This window comes from Leptinotarsa decemlineata, unplaced genomic scaffold, assembly GCF_025532065.1.
Source record: "Leptinotarsa decemlineata unplaced genomic scaffold, Ldec_3_MD MMD2_tig00000576_RagTag_RagTag, whole genome shotgun sequence".
In the NCBI taxonomy this organism is placed as follows: Eukaryota; Metazoa; Arthropoda; class Insecta; order Coleoptera; family Chrysomelidae; genus Leptinotarsa; species Leptinotarsa decemlineata.
This window is the reverse complement of record NW_027412551.1, coordinates 4,585,172-4,600,688: the sequence shown is the minus strand read 5'-3', so window position 1 is coordinate 4,600,688 and position 15,517 is coordinate 4,585,172. Positions and strand designations below refer to the sequence as shown.

Sequence of the window (15,517 nt, the reverse complement as noted above, 5' to 3'; positions counted from 1 at the left end):
CTCTCTAACTATATTATTGAAGGGGAGCAGTTGGAAGGTAGGTTGCACTATATTGTTTACTTGAACTATAGCCATCTACAGTTCTGGGTATAATAACAAATCAAAACGCTGTTATTGAAAACCTTTTTATATTTAATTTGTATTCCATAGGCCATCAGGTTTGAACGGACAAATAAATATATACATAAAATCATGTCATAGTAAGAATAAATCATCAGGCATTCGTATTCTTTATGTAGCTCATTTCGATCCATGTAAAAACGTAGTGTAGAATGGAATTGAAAGTTGAATGTTAGTGGAGTGCTTTGATACTGAATATATTCGAACAAATCAGCCCTCACTCGACCATTTTCTATTCGAAATATGCTTCAATGAATTATTACTGTTCATGAAAAGGCCGCGATGTTATTGATGGCGCGAGTTTATGTTTTCTTTATAATAATTTCAGTTTGAATGTTCACTCATATCCATGGATTCGGTCGAATGGTTATTATTTTAGATTTGTGTTTGCTAGTCATTATTTTTATATCGCTTTTAGTTTTGTGGAATATTTAGTAGTCACTCGTGATGTCTTTCACAATGGATAGCATTCAGTTAGGAAACGAAGGGGTTTTAGAAACGTTTTGAATAAACACATTTGGAACAATGAAATTTTTCTTAAATGATGAAAAGAGAAATGAAAATTTCTATAATTTTTACCACTTTTAATTGTAACTAACGTTCCTGCAATTTCGTCCTATATGGACATTCTCAAACTAATAAGTTTATTGTATTAGTTTCAGAATGTCCATATAGGATAAAACTGCAGTAACGTTAGTTACAATTAAAAGTGGTAAAAAACAAAGAAATTTTCATTTCTCTTTTCCTTATGGTCTCCCACCACGTAGTAACGGCTACATCCATCAATTTATTTTCTTAAATGATTCCTGAAGAGAATATAAGATATTTCGTTGATGCAAAACATGGAATTGAAAAATTGTCTGTGGAAATTGTTTGATTATTAACATGTTTTTAATTTTCATCAAGTAACAGGTCAGTCCTTTCATAATTCAAAACATAAGTCACCAAGATGACACTTTCAACTTGAGGTTTGAATTCTTTTTCCAGAAAACGAGGAATTGAATCTCGGAGCACGCCGGTGCTATGTTTTTTGTATTATGAAATCATTTTGGATAGTTTTCTTAGCTATTATAGTGTCGCAATTCAGTACTCGCTTGGCTATTAACGAGAGGATTTTTATTTGCTGTTTCACCCATTCATTCATTCATCCAAATAATAAAAGAACTCATTTAAAACTTAATTAAATGTTTATTGTAAAAGAAACGAAAAAAAAATACTTTAAATAAACTCAAACTCAAATGTTAATAAGAAAATAATACATTAAAACAATCAAAAAACTTACATTAAACTGCCACCCAGCAGGATTGAAGAGAAGGAGATGTGCTGTAGAAATGCAGCACATCTCCTTCTCTTCATGACCCAATCGATACGTAAATGAATACTGTCTGTTGACTGTTAACTGTTAATTGTTAACTATGATCCATGATCTTGACCTCCCTCAATATTTATAAAGAATTATACCCTGACATTGCGACTTTGATCCGGTCACTGTACTGAGGTAAAATGCACAGCATGCAATCTGTGCCAAGTTTGCATATTTGGAGATTGTTTTATATTCCATATCCTGTGATCGGATCAATGTTGATGTCTATGAACTTGAAATATTAAAAGATAGAATTCTCAATACTGAGTGTTTTTGTGTTAAAATATTGAAGTGAGGTTGGAACATCTTTCAATTCATGTATTTACTTAAATGAATCTGAATTATTTCATGATTATTTTCTATATTTGACAATAGCAATACGCCTTCAGCAACTCAATTTGTTTAGTATGGTTGAATGGAAGAGTACGTTCTGATTGCGTTACTCAATAAATGACAAGATCAGAACTTGAATTCTGCCTTTTGACAAAAATGTAGGAGATACCATTTGATAATTGTCTGTATTATTCATACCTACTACATCTTGTACTAAATTTTGTTAATAAAGTCAATTATTTTTATTATTATTATTAAAAATTAAAAAAAACATTGATCATTATATTTTTTACATATGAAAAGTGTTTTGGTAATAGAATTCACACTAGACCTCAAATACTTTTTTGCAAACTTGGTAACATCACACACTTGTCTAACCATTCATATTGAAAATTTAGAAACGAGTAGTTGAACATTTTTATTTTTTCAATGATAAAAAATGTTGAAAATAGGAAGAGATTGGAAAAATTAAATGGAATTGTTTCTTTTGAATAATTTGCTTCTCAATGGTGCAAATTTCATTTGATTTTTTCAATTAGCATCAATTTCAAACTATCATGTTCAGATCGTGTTATTCACAATCTAACATATTTGCTGAAAGGGCTCATGAATTACAAAATTCATTCTGACACTAAATGATGAAATTCAGAATTTCTTAACTCCATAACCTATTCAATTGTTTCTATTGGTGTAGCACCAAGTCGAATGTTGAATGCTCGCAGAAACATAAGCTATTATTGGAAAAGGACGGTTTTGGCTTTCTACTTCTCCATCTTCATATAAAAAATATGAGAATCTTCAAAAAAAAGAAAGAAATCAATTAGAATGTGGATGAGAGTGTTCCATGTTGGTGAAATTTCCCCTCTTCCATTTGCTATATTAGCGATCCGACCCAGTTCCGCACTGGTGCAATGCTGATACTGAATATGCTACACAATGTCTTTATAAACAACGTTCACAGCTTTTTGTTCATATCATTAGACAATACAAAGGTTACTTTCGAAAGAGCAACATATAATTGGCTCGGTACTGCTGCATTTCAAATCTGTAATATCTTCAGAAATATGCATTCAAATTACATGCTGTGAGAGGCCATATTGATCACATTATGGACAGATAAGATAAAGGATATATTGAAGATAATTTTATAAACGCGCCTTTTTCCCGTCGCTGACGTCTTACTTGGAATAGTTGAAAATTTTTTTTATTGCACATCTGGAACATAAAAAGAACCTACATACAAAATTTCAGCCTCCAAAAATATACCGGTACGGAGAAAGAATGATGAAACGCGCCTTTTTTCCCGCGGTTGACGCTCCAGTTGGAATATTCGAAAAACATTTTCTTCTGCATATCTACAACATGAAAGCGGTTCGGAGAAACGGTGATTAAAACGTAATTTTCATATGTAAACGCTTCTTTCACACTGAAGGGGAGCGCTCCCGTTGAAATATTCGAAAATCCTTTATTAGTGCGTATCTTAGACACAGGAAGTAGTATTCAGAAGTATCTTTTTCTTCCCTCTTCCACTCATAAACTTTTCGAAATTATATTTGTATTTTTCTCTTGATTTTGCTGGAAGCAAATTATTCATCGCAATATTTGTTTGCTCGGAATATCTAGTGGGTTTGCAGAAATTTATTGATAGTTATCATTCATTTTGAGTTTTTACGAGATACTGAATGACAGCTTATATTCAAAACAAGTGGTTGTTGATTCACGAATATAACTAGATTCATTACCAACTCACAAAATTTGAACAATAAATCTACTGAAAATATGATTTTTAGTTTTATTTCACAGAGAATTTGGAGAGAAAATTCACTTATTTTGGCTTTTGGACAATTGAATTTATTCATGAAATCATATTTATTATAGTAAATGTAACATATCTGATCATTTCTTTAATTTCATACGGAAGTGGCCGCCACAATTTAGGTGTGTTCTAAATGAGCCATTACCTACCTGCTAATAATAATAATAATAAATGCTTTTATTGAAAGGTTACTCAGTACAAGGGATACTAATCTAACCTAACAAATGGCAGGATTCAACGTCTGCGCATGACGAATCAAGGCAGAAATTGCTCTTCCATCCAACCAGTAAGAGATAACTTATAATAATACACATTGTTTGCTTAATTAAAACTAGAAAAAAGAAAAAAAAAAAGAAAAAAGGGAAAGAAGCAGAAGAAAAGTAGAAAAGAGAGGCAATAAACGAATAAATGAAAATTATATGTTCTATGTGTGGAAAATCATGTTACAAATATGATGATAAATTTGATGATTTCTTCATATTTATTGTAAAAACATATGTATAGGTGTCAACTGATAACTGTTATAAAAGGAGAGAACCGGATTGTAGCATGAATCTCTTCAAATTTTTCTTGAAACTAAGTGGTGATAGGGATTTGAATTCAATGGGTAGCCGATTATATAAGTGTGTAATGTTATAAGAAAAAGATCCTCGAAAAAAAGAAGTTTTATGTTTAGGTGCAGTCAAGAGATGTTTAAATCTCAAATTTAGATTATGTACATCGGTTCTAAAGGACAGTTTCGTGAATAGGTAGGCAGGTTTCCCAGTGGATATGACCTTATGGATATACAATTGCCATTGTAAGTTATTCCTTTCATTACAGTAACATTCGGGAATGAAATTATGCCTTTTCTATTCTTCTATGTACTACCCAATGTCAGATATTCAGTCGAAAAATTTATTCTGACGTGTACTTACTCAAGCAAACAAACTCTCATTTATATTCTCACACCATTAAAGGGGAACTGAATGGAAATGAACCGAATAAGTTCGAGCATCAAGTCATTAGGTTGAACATTTTTCTCGCTTGTAAAACAGTGGAATTACAACCTCCTGCCAAGTTCCGGTGACATTGACGAAGCGATTCCCATACTTTCAGTATCAGCGTAGTGATAATGGATTCGATCCACAAGTCAAGATGAACTTCCCACCAAATAACAGTAGGATTCACCTCATGTGATGAATGAAAACAAAATGTTTTTTTATATAGAACTCTTAGGTAGTAGGACAGTGTCGTGCAAAATGAATCGTCAAATTCAATTTGAAACTTTACAGTGTTCTCACTACAATCGACCGATTTTCATTTGGGCGTTATTGAACACGATAACTCTACATCAGTTATTTTAGTGAACTTCACTTCATGAATTCATATTTTTCATATGTTACATCTTCGCTAAGGACAGCTTTCTGAAAGGTAAGACCTCGTTGATCCTTATCTCGCCCATGTTTAGACTTCAGAGAGTTGTTGTTTGTATAGGTACTACAGCTGGTTAACTGACATATACATTTTAGTCCGTGGTAGAACAAATGCAAATATGAGAACCATTCCAGATAACTAACTACCTATGTTTCAATCACTTTTTTCTTCACCACTAGCATTTGCAAATCATCAAATATCTCATATAAACATTTTTACGTTTTTAATGATATAAAACAACTAGTGGTTGTCCGCAGCTTTGCCCGCGTAGAATTTGTTTGTCACAGAAAGTTTCGTGACAGACTATTTTAAACATATATGTAGTTACAATATTTTTTATTTTACAACTTCAGGTTTCCAACTTTATAACTGACGAAATTCAACACAATTTTTAAACCCCAATTTTTCCCCATTGGGGGTGGAAATTCCTAATTCCATTTCTTGATGCTTATTTACGTTATACAAAGAAGCTATCTGCATATTTCAAGATTTAGGTTCAGCAGCTTCGGGTGTACGTTAATATAAAAGTGTCAGTCAATCAATAGATACCCACATATACAATACTGAGTGCATCAGCCAAAAAAACTGAAAAGATTAGAATGAAATACATTGGTAATCCTTCTCCTACATATATTATAAAGTTTGTGAGGAGGGATGAATGTAATATACTTATTTAAGTTTTTTACTTTTTCACGCCAGAACAGTTCAACGGATTCTAATGTAAGTTGGTATATAGGTAGATTATGACCTGTAATAACACATAGGGTAATGTGTTATTACAATTTGAAATTACAATCAAATAAAATACAATACAATAAAATACAAGCAACAACCAAAAAATGAAAAAAAATTAACTTTTAATACGAGACGAAAATTGAAATATTATTAACAAGAAATGAAAATTAAAAGATTTCAAACCAAGTTATTCCACGACGTTTCGAAGTTTTTACCCGAAGACGTTTGTGGATACTAACAATCGAAACATCGTGAAGTAACTTGGTTTGGAATATTTTAATTTTTAATTTTCATCTCGTGTTATTAGTCCAATTTTCATTTTTTGGTTGTTTCTCGTATTTTACTGTATTGTATTTTATTTCATTGTGATTTCCGTTATTTTGCTCAACATAATTGTTATTTCTCAGCTAATCTTTTCATTTTTTTACAGATTATTTCAGGAATTTCAAATCAATTCATATCATATTAGACACTAATGAAATGAAAGGGGTATTTTTAGGGGAGAATAATTTTTGGAAATGAAAGGTTTTGGCTTTCTACTTCCCTCATCTTCATAAAAAAAATTCTAAATAAAGAAAGAAAGCAATGAAAAAAAAGGAAGTCTATGAAAAATGTGTAGATCATGCAAAGAAGTAACTACCAGACACAAACTGGAAGAAAAATCCCTCTTGAAACATCTGCTTTTATATGAACATTAAATTATACAAACACTTTTCTTCATTTATTTTGTATTCCAGTCATTATAGACTTGAATCAGATACCATACTCAGGATTGCTACACAATATAGTAAAAGAGGTAAAATTTCACTTACATGGAACACTGTCATCATCACTGGTAGATATCGATGTTTCGCCGTAAAACACTTGCCTTGGGGCTCTTCAGTACCAAATCTGGATATTATTTTACGAAATATCGTTTGAGACAACTGCAAGATGAACAGCTGCCGTTGAATCTTTATATTGATAATGTCATCATTGAAAGGGTGACAACTTTTAAATATCTTGGAGGTGAATATGCAAAATTAACAATTTATAAATCAATAATAGCACCCCACTTTGACTATTGCAGTACATTCATGAGGGCAATATTAAGTTGTAATCAACGCACATCTGTGGAATACATGTTGGAAACATTGTCTCTTATGTCTGCTAAACAAAGGATAACACTGAATATGCTAATATGCTAAACTCACGGAGTGAGTTTAATCAATTCATGTCGATGACAGTACGTAATGATATTTTTCTTTCGTGTAATTCAATGTTTATATGAACGTGGCTGTTTAGTGAGAACTTTTTCTTTCACTTTGTATCTGAGATCACTTCATTCCTCTCTTTGGAAGATTCCCACATTTTCAAACGGTTTAATTTAGCTTGCCCTGTTTGTTGGTTTGTTTGTTTGGGTCAAATTTAGTAACTGAAGTTTGACCCTCTTCCTGTTGACAGATTGATTTGATATTCACTACACATATTAAGTTTTGATGACAATACAATTTAATGAATTCTGTATCATTGTTAATCCAAGATGACCGCAACTACAGAATGGCGGATTAGATATTGTTTTACAACTACCTCAATATGGGTATCAAATAACAGGGCTTGAATAGTAGAATAGTAGTAGAATAGTAGATGTACTGAAACTTAAAAAAATTATTCGGAAGGTCTTTGTAAGCAGACCACTATCCACAGCAATCTATGGTATTGATCATATAAAAAAATAATAATCGTTGGTCGTAGTGTAACCAGAGTAAATATGTAAATACTACGTGCAACGATTTTATTATTTTTTGAACTGATCAATACCGTAGATTGCTGAGGAGAGTGGTGTGATGACTGCTGCCGAATAATTTTTTAGTTTTTAATACATTTTCTACATCATTATTATCTTTTTTTTTCAATAAAACCGTTCAACATTAATTTTTCTCACAATCTTTTTGTATAAAGATGGAGAAATAGAAAGCCAAAAGCTTTGTTTCCCGAATCTCAAATGATTTTTCACTTCTCCGTCGCCTGATAAAGTATTACAAAGGTCCGGCTTACGAATCCATACAAAATAACCTCAACCGCTCCCGTTGACCGAAAACAGGACGGAAAAATAAATCTCGTTATCCCGTTGGCCGAAAACAGTTCGGAAAAATAATCTTCGAAACACGTGAATATATTTATATTCCGTTGAAAAGTGCTTCTGCTATCCGCTTGTGTATCTCATATTTTTTTTGAAAGTTGGACAAACAACCACTGGAAAAATATCTATTGTTTTTTCATGGCTTACTTTACATCCTGCTATCTTTTTATTCAACACATAAATCTACGTGTGCGGTGACGGCCGCTGCTCTTCAGATAGGAAATTTCTCAACCGCAATTTGATAAATTGCGCCACAAATATAAAATATGTACTATATGTCGGAATACAAGCTGTGTTGGTTTATAAATTCCCACATCGTTGTACTCGATATGGAAGAATGAAACCGAATATGCCCAATAATTGAAAGTTATTACAAATGAATCAATAGTTATAAGAAATGTTTCAATAAAAAACTTTCATTAATATGCTCTGAAAAAATTGAAATAAACTAAAAATTGATTTAGACCTATCAATTCATTGCATTAAATAATTTACATCCTGTTTGTCGCAGAATGGTTCTTAGGAATACTTATATCAAAATCAAACTATTAAATTCTTGTTTATCTACACAGTTGAGTCTTGCGACAAGCTTATACAGTGTGTAAAAGCCAAATGGAATAAATTCATCCGATCGGTTACGGTTCATATTTTAACAAAATCCCGAAACACGTCAAATTTAAATTATAATTTGACATACTTCAACGGAAAAATGGTAACCCTACCTTCAACCCCCGTCCAAAAATATTATTGTTTTCAAGTTTATTGCAACAATTAAGATAGAAAAACTCATTAAGTTATACTCAAAACTTATTTCATGTTGAGGTATTGATAATAAGAAAGTAAACAAAAACCATAGTCATGTTCTTTTGAGACAGTATCCTTTGAAAAACTAAATAATTCTCGTGGCAACGTTAGTTTGATACGCCTTGTCAACTTGTTTTGTATGTTAGGTACAATATCAGTTGTCAGTATTTCAATTTAAGTTTGAAAATCGTTAACTTCAAGTCTGGCAAATGGTTAGATGCGAAAATGCGTAAAACAACAGTTTTACAAATGATTGGTTACGGAAATGAAACTCGAACACAACAGGAAGTAGCTTCATGAGAAATTTCATAATTTACCGCCCATATCTCAAGGAACAATAAGCAAAATAGAGAAGCAGTTTCGCAAGTTTGGTCATGTGGGGCAGGTTAAAAAGCAGCTGCCAATGCAATGAGTGATGAACTCAAATTAGATGTGATGCTTGAGTTTGAGGAAAATTCACATACATCGAGTAGACAGTCATCCACTACATTCACTATTAGCTATACATCGATAGTAAACATATTAAAGGAATATAAAATGCATCCCTATGAAATGATACCCACTCAGGAGCTCATGGAAGGTGATTTTGATAGAAGAACTTATTTTTGTGAATAAATGATGGACATGTTGGATAACAATATCAGCCAATAAGAAAACGTAATGTTTTCTGATGAGTGTACTTTGTCTCTTGACGGTCATGCTAATCGGCAAAATTGCCGCTGCTGGTCAACGGAAAATACTCACTGGATGCGAGAAGAACACATGCAATACACTCAAAATGTAAATGTTTGGGCAGGGATTGTAGGAAACCATATCGTTGGTCCCTTTTTCATTGAGGTCAATTTGAATGGCGATAATTATTTGGCACTGCTTCAAAATGATGTCATTCCAAGTTTAGCAAATTCATATCCTGATCCAGAAAATCCTCAAGTTCCAGTGAATACGATATGGTTTCAGCAGGATGGAGCACCACCACATTACCAAGTTAATGTCCGAAAATACCTCCATACAATAATCCCCAATCGGTGATCTTTCATCATTAGATTTTTTTATGGGGATATGTAAAGAGCAATGTGTAGAAAACTAAACCTTCAGATTTGAATGACGTAAAAAAACGAATAACGCTTGCGATTAGGTCGGTCACGCCTGATAGAATAGAATAGAATATTTATTTAACTATGTTATATACAAAAGTACATTTATAGCAAGTCAGTTAGGTTAAAAATACATAAAGATATATTAAAAATATATTAAAATACCTAGAAGGACATAGTAGCGACAAATAAAGATTGCCACGTTGAGTATATTTATGATCATTCTGATCTAAAAAATGAAAATAGTGATGATATTTATCAGAGCACTTCTGAGAAAACAGAGTCGAGCGAATGGGATCTGAAAGGAGTGTTCAAAGAGGCACTTCAAGATGTTGCATATATTCTTTAAACTCAACCACTGAATAGAAGCAGTGCTGCAAAAAAAACTTTTTATCTTTTTTTGAAAGGAAATTATATTGAGTGACTTGATATCAGATGGTTATATATTATACACATGATAGTCTGGTGAATTTCTTTGAGAGACTGTAAGCCTATACCTGAGTTCTGATATAATCTGATCGTCTTGTATCATATGAATGTACTTGAGATTGTGGTACCAAATTTCTTTTTTGTCTATGTATTTCTATAAGAGTCTCATATATGTATAAGGAAGGTAGCGATGAAATTTTGAAGCGAACAAATAAAGGACGACAATGTTCTCTGCTATTACAATTTAAAATTATTCTCAGGGCCTTTTTTTGTAGTCAAAAAATTTGCAGTGACTTTGAGGAGTTACCCCACATTATGATACGTTAACTCATATGAGCATGAAAAAGTGCAAAGTAGGTACTTTTCAGTGTATCATGATTAACATATCTCTTCAATTGACGAAATAAAAATAGCGTACTAGAAAGTTTATGTCTAAGTTGTTCAATATGACAATTCCAGCCAAGTCTGTTATCAATAGTTATTCCCAATAATTTAACGTTATTGTCCTCCATGAGCGAATTATTTGTAGAAAATGTGTGATATTCTGAGTTTTACTATCATTAAGTTGTAGCTTATTAGCCTGAAACCAATATTTGGCTTTTTCTTGTAACGCCAGTGATAACATCGGTAGTTGCTGATAGTCATAGTGAGAGGTAATCAGGGTAGTATCATCAGCAAACAAAGTACACTTTTCCGGCAACAGAAATTGGCGCAAATCATTAATGTAAATGATAAACAGTAACGGTCCAAGGAACGAACCCTGTGGGACACCATGTATGTTAGTTTTCAACTCTGACCTCTCATTGCTGACCTCAACAACTTGATAGCAATTTTTTAGGTAAGATTCAAAAAGCTTTAGAGCTTTCTGAAGAAGGATATCATGAGAGACACAGTCGAAAGCTTTGTTCATGTTGAATAATGTTCGTTCGCGGTGAACATTTTGAACATCTACTTCGTTAGCATCCATATTTCTTCTTCGTATTCTACATTTCATTACGTTTTGCATTACATTTTAGTTTTGGAGTGTATTTTACCGTATTTTGATAACCACATGATTTTTATTTATTTTATCTCAATTGTTGCAATAAACTAAAAAGCGATAACCTTTTTGAACAGAGAATAAAAAGACCTTCGAAGTAATAAATCACCAACCTATACTTCCCGTTTAAAAAATTGAGGGTTGTATCTATCATTCAAAGGAGGTTGAAAGTAAGTAGAAGCACTACGTTCGTATGGGGGCAAAGATATATCTTTCAATTTGTAGGAGAGAGAGCTGATTATGGCGTCTTGGAAATCAACGTCATGTTTGAAACAGCAATTATGTAAACAAACTGCGACCTCGAAGGTCACATACGATAATTATTCCAATCGAAACCTCAAAAATGCAACAAAATTAGAAATTATGTTGACAAATTGCTACCTCAAACATGACGTTGATTTCCAAGACGCCATAATCGGCCCTCTCTCTTACACATTGAATGACTTATCTCTGCCCCCATACAAACGTAGTTCTTCTACTAAAGTAGGGGAGGCATTTTCACGTTGAAGAATGTCAAATGACAATTTACATTCGATATATTTCTGCTTTTTTTAAAAATATGTACAGTAACCGAAATAATGAATTTATCTGTATCTGCCACAGCACTTAGGCCACATGCGACACGTTGTACATCCTCCCGAAGAGTTGTCCTCCTAGGTCATCTTCCTTTCCAGGAAGGTGGATAGGTCACTGGGAGATATTTCCTTTATACAGGCTGTAACTGAATAAGTGTAAAATATTCAAAGAGGTGATTCCTCATCAAAAAAAAGATAGAATCTTTCATATAAAGAAATTTCATTGGAGCATCCCTTGTTAAGATACAGCCCCATAAAGGGGGTACATAAAATTTACATAACAGTTTTTTTCACAAGCACTAAAAAAGTTACAATTTCGAAATCAACCTGACGTTTTGTACTATCGAAAAACACTTAGCCAGAAATTTATTTGGTTTACCCCATGGTTGTAAGGGGTGGAAAACGCAACCCCAAAATTTTTTTTCAATGTAACTTTTTGTCTTATCATTTGTTTATCATTTAAAAATCTATTTCCGATAGGCTGTTTCATTTTGAACAAAAAATGTCTCCTAGGTTTTTTACCCAAAATAAACCAGTTCGCAGCAAAAAATTATTTTACGAACAACTACAGAGATACATCGTCATAAATGCGAAAATACGAAACTAATCTACCTAGTCATCTAGGTCGCTATTAGTGATCGTCTTCGGGTGATGACAGTCATCACCCAAAGACGATTGTAGATACTAACAATCGAAATGTCGTGAACTAACGTGACTTGGAATCTCTTCACTATTTTATTTTTATTTTCTTTCTTTTTTAATTTTTTTCATTTCTTTATTTTTATTTATTCAATTGTTCTATTTTTACCTGTATTTTATTTCACTATTATTCAATTTCAGGTTTATTTTGGTTGATATAATTATTATTTTCAGCTATTCATTTTAAATTATTCATTTTTAGTTGTTTCAGGGATTTCAAATCATTTTATATAGTAGACAATGGAAGTCCGAACTAGTGAAATTCATCATGAAACATTGTCAATCACCTTCAAACAAACGATATTATACAGCATACTGCAGACACCCGTATTCTGACGCGTGGCACAAATACAACGATTCACACGTGTCACCAATTTCACCAAAGTCGCTTGTGAGTGGAGAAGCATACATCCTCTTTTATGTAAAGGATGGAACAAAATCGCACCTTTAAGATAACCGAGGGAAAGTTTCTTTGTACAATTATTATTAATTTTTTGTTAATTTCTTATACTAATGATTATATTGAAGTCTAAACTTGAAAAAAAAATTTATTGTATATTGCATGTTCTTAATTTTAAGTTATCGCTGAACATTTTAATGTTTCATTGTTGTATAGTCGATCCCTTCAACATTCATTCACAGGACTGTAACACAATGTATCACACGAAAGAGGTGAATTTCACTCGATGTTATTATTGCCTGTTATTATGAAGTCACTCAATTCATTTAAAACATTAAGCTTTTACGTCACGAATGAGTTGAATCTACTCATGTCATCGATGACAGTACGTGATGACATTCATTTGCTTATTTGACTTAAATCCATCCATAGATTTATGGGTAAATTTTCAGGAGAAAATTGATTTCTTCATTAAAACAAATGTGGGAAAGTTGCGAAGAAATTAATTGCTTTTTTCCTTCCTTTGTAGATTCCCAGTTCCTTGAACAATGGGTGACATGTGTCACGATATCTTACGTTAGACATCATTCCTATTACTTTTTTGTGTTATAAATATCTTTCTAGCAGAAGAAGATTTTCTCCAAAGAATCGTCCTGTGCTAATATGCGAATGAAAAAAAGGATAGTTTCATATTCATTTATTTTATGTAACAAGTCCAATTCAGGAAGTCATTCAAAGTTATACCAAGTATTTGGGCAGTTTTTCTTTAGCCCCTGCGTTTTTTCCATATTGAATTCAAGAAATTTCCACAAAATTTTGGTATGAACAAATTCAGATCCAGATTCAGATTTATTCATCTTCAAAATTACATCACAATTTCAATACAATATTACTTTTCAAAGCAGAAATAGTCACCTAAGCGCAGTATGGCTTGTTTTGTGCTCTATTCCTACTTCGTCATGGTATACATATTAGTTTTTATATAAGTTTTCCGACAGATCACAACAATACATTTGTGTTAGTATTTAAACAATTGATGATTAGTGTCTACAGGTTGACATATATTACTGGAGATTGGATACTTCGTTAGTAGTTATTTGTTTCGAAAAACTGAAGGGAAGACAAGTATTTACATGTTTTGCAATAAGTATTTCACTAAGGAACTATTTGTTTCAATAAATTTCTTAACGAGCATTTTGTAATTTCTAAAAATTCGTGTTTGCTTTATATCTAGAGGTATTGCATTATATAGCTTGGGTCCCAAGTATAAAAGTGTTCTTTGGGTATGGCTTTTCCTGAATAGAGGTATATTAATATTTTGATTCTCAACATTTCTTGTGTTTGTTGTCTTATTAATGCTGAACGAAGACAGGTTAGAATACATCCAGATGAGGCAGTGATAGGCATATAAACTTCTGATATTCAATAATTTGGTATCATTGTACAACTGCTTTGTATCGAATCGTCTATGTTTTTTGAATATTATTTTAATAATTGTATTTTGAGTGACTTGTACGTTGCCCAATATATTAGTAAACATTCCGCCCCATGCTGCTATGCAGTATCTTATGATTGATAATAGATATATCATCGGCATAAACGACCCTATGGTACAGAACTTGAAAGAAAAGGTAATTTATGAAAATTATAAATAGTAGAGGTCCTATGACAGATTCTTGTGGAATACTGTTAACTGAAGGCTCTAAACCAGACGTTGCACCATATCAGACGATGCACCATTCATATACGTTGCACCATATTCAATCATTTTATGAAATGGTAAGTAGTGAGAGACACAGTCGAATGCCTTGCTCAAGTTACACAGGGTTACATTGCTACGCAGAACATTCTCAAAGACGTAGACAATGTTTCTTACGACATGAACAACTGCTTGTACAGTATAGCAAGACTTACGGAAAGCATACTGATCAGAATTCAAAATTTCAATTGATCTAATGAACGACAAGGAAGACATGTTGCTTGTAAAAATAGCAGATTCCAAAACACACATTGAAGAAAACCTTTATTGTAAGGGAAATATTTATTTTTACGGCCATCCTATACCCCACATAACAGGTTATTCGTGAATCACAAAAAAGGAAAATATTTGATTCAGCCTATTGATACTCACAGTTTTGGGAATCATTACATCCATCAATTTATTGAAATCATAATGAATAGCTGAAAAATCAATTATATTAAACAATAAAACGTGACAGTCAGTGGTATATTCGAAGACTGGCTATAAATCAAATCATCTAAAGGAACAATTTGTTCAGGCCAGTTTCACCTCCCTACACTGTAGGTTAATGGACTGACACCTATCAGAAAACAACTACTCCCCTGGCTAATACCACGAAGAGCATTGGATTATATCCGCTGGGTGTCAGTGCAGGATTTTTCACTGAAGTTATTCCTGCGTATGCTGTTGGCAATACAACTACCGCAATAGGCTGTTTGGCCACTCGTCAGTGCAAAATAAAATCAATGAGTTCCGATAATTGAAAATCGAATTCCTCCAGTGTATCATTCCTCCAACTAGGCTGAAGCGGACAACAAACAACATGTTTGT

The 15,517-nt window shown here is 32.6% G+C and overlaps 1 protein-coding gene across 1 annotated transcript in view; it reads right to left on the bottom strand.

The window, feature by feature from the left end:
• The window catches only part of LOC141481928 (uncharacterized), a 259,495-nt gene that overhangs the window by 6,456 nt on the left and 237,522 nt on the right, over positions 1–15,517 (bottom strand). The window lies entirely within an intron of this gene.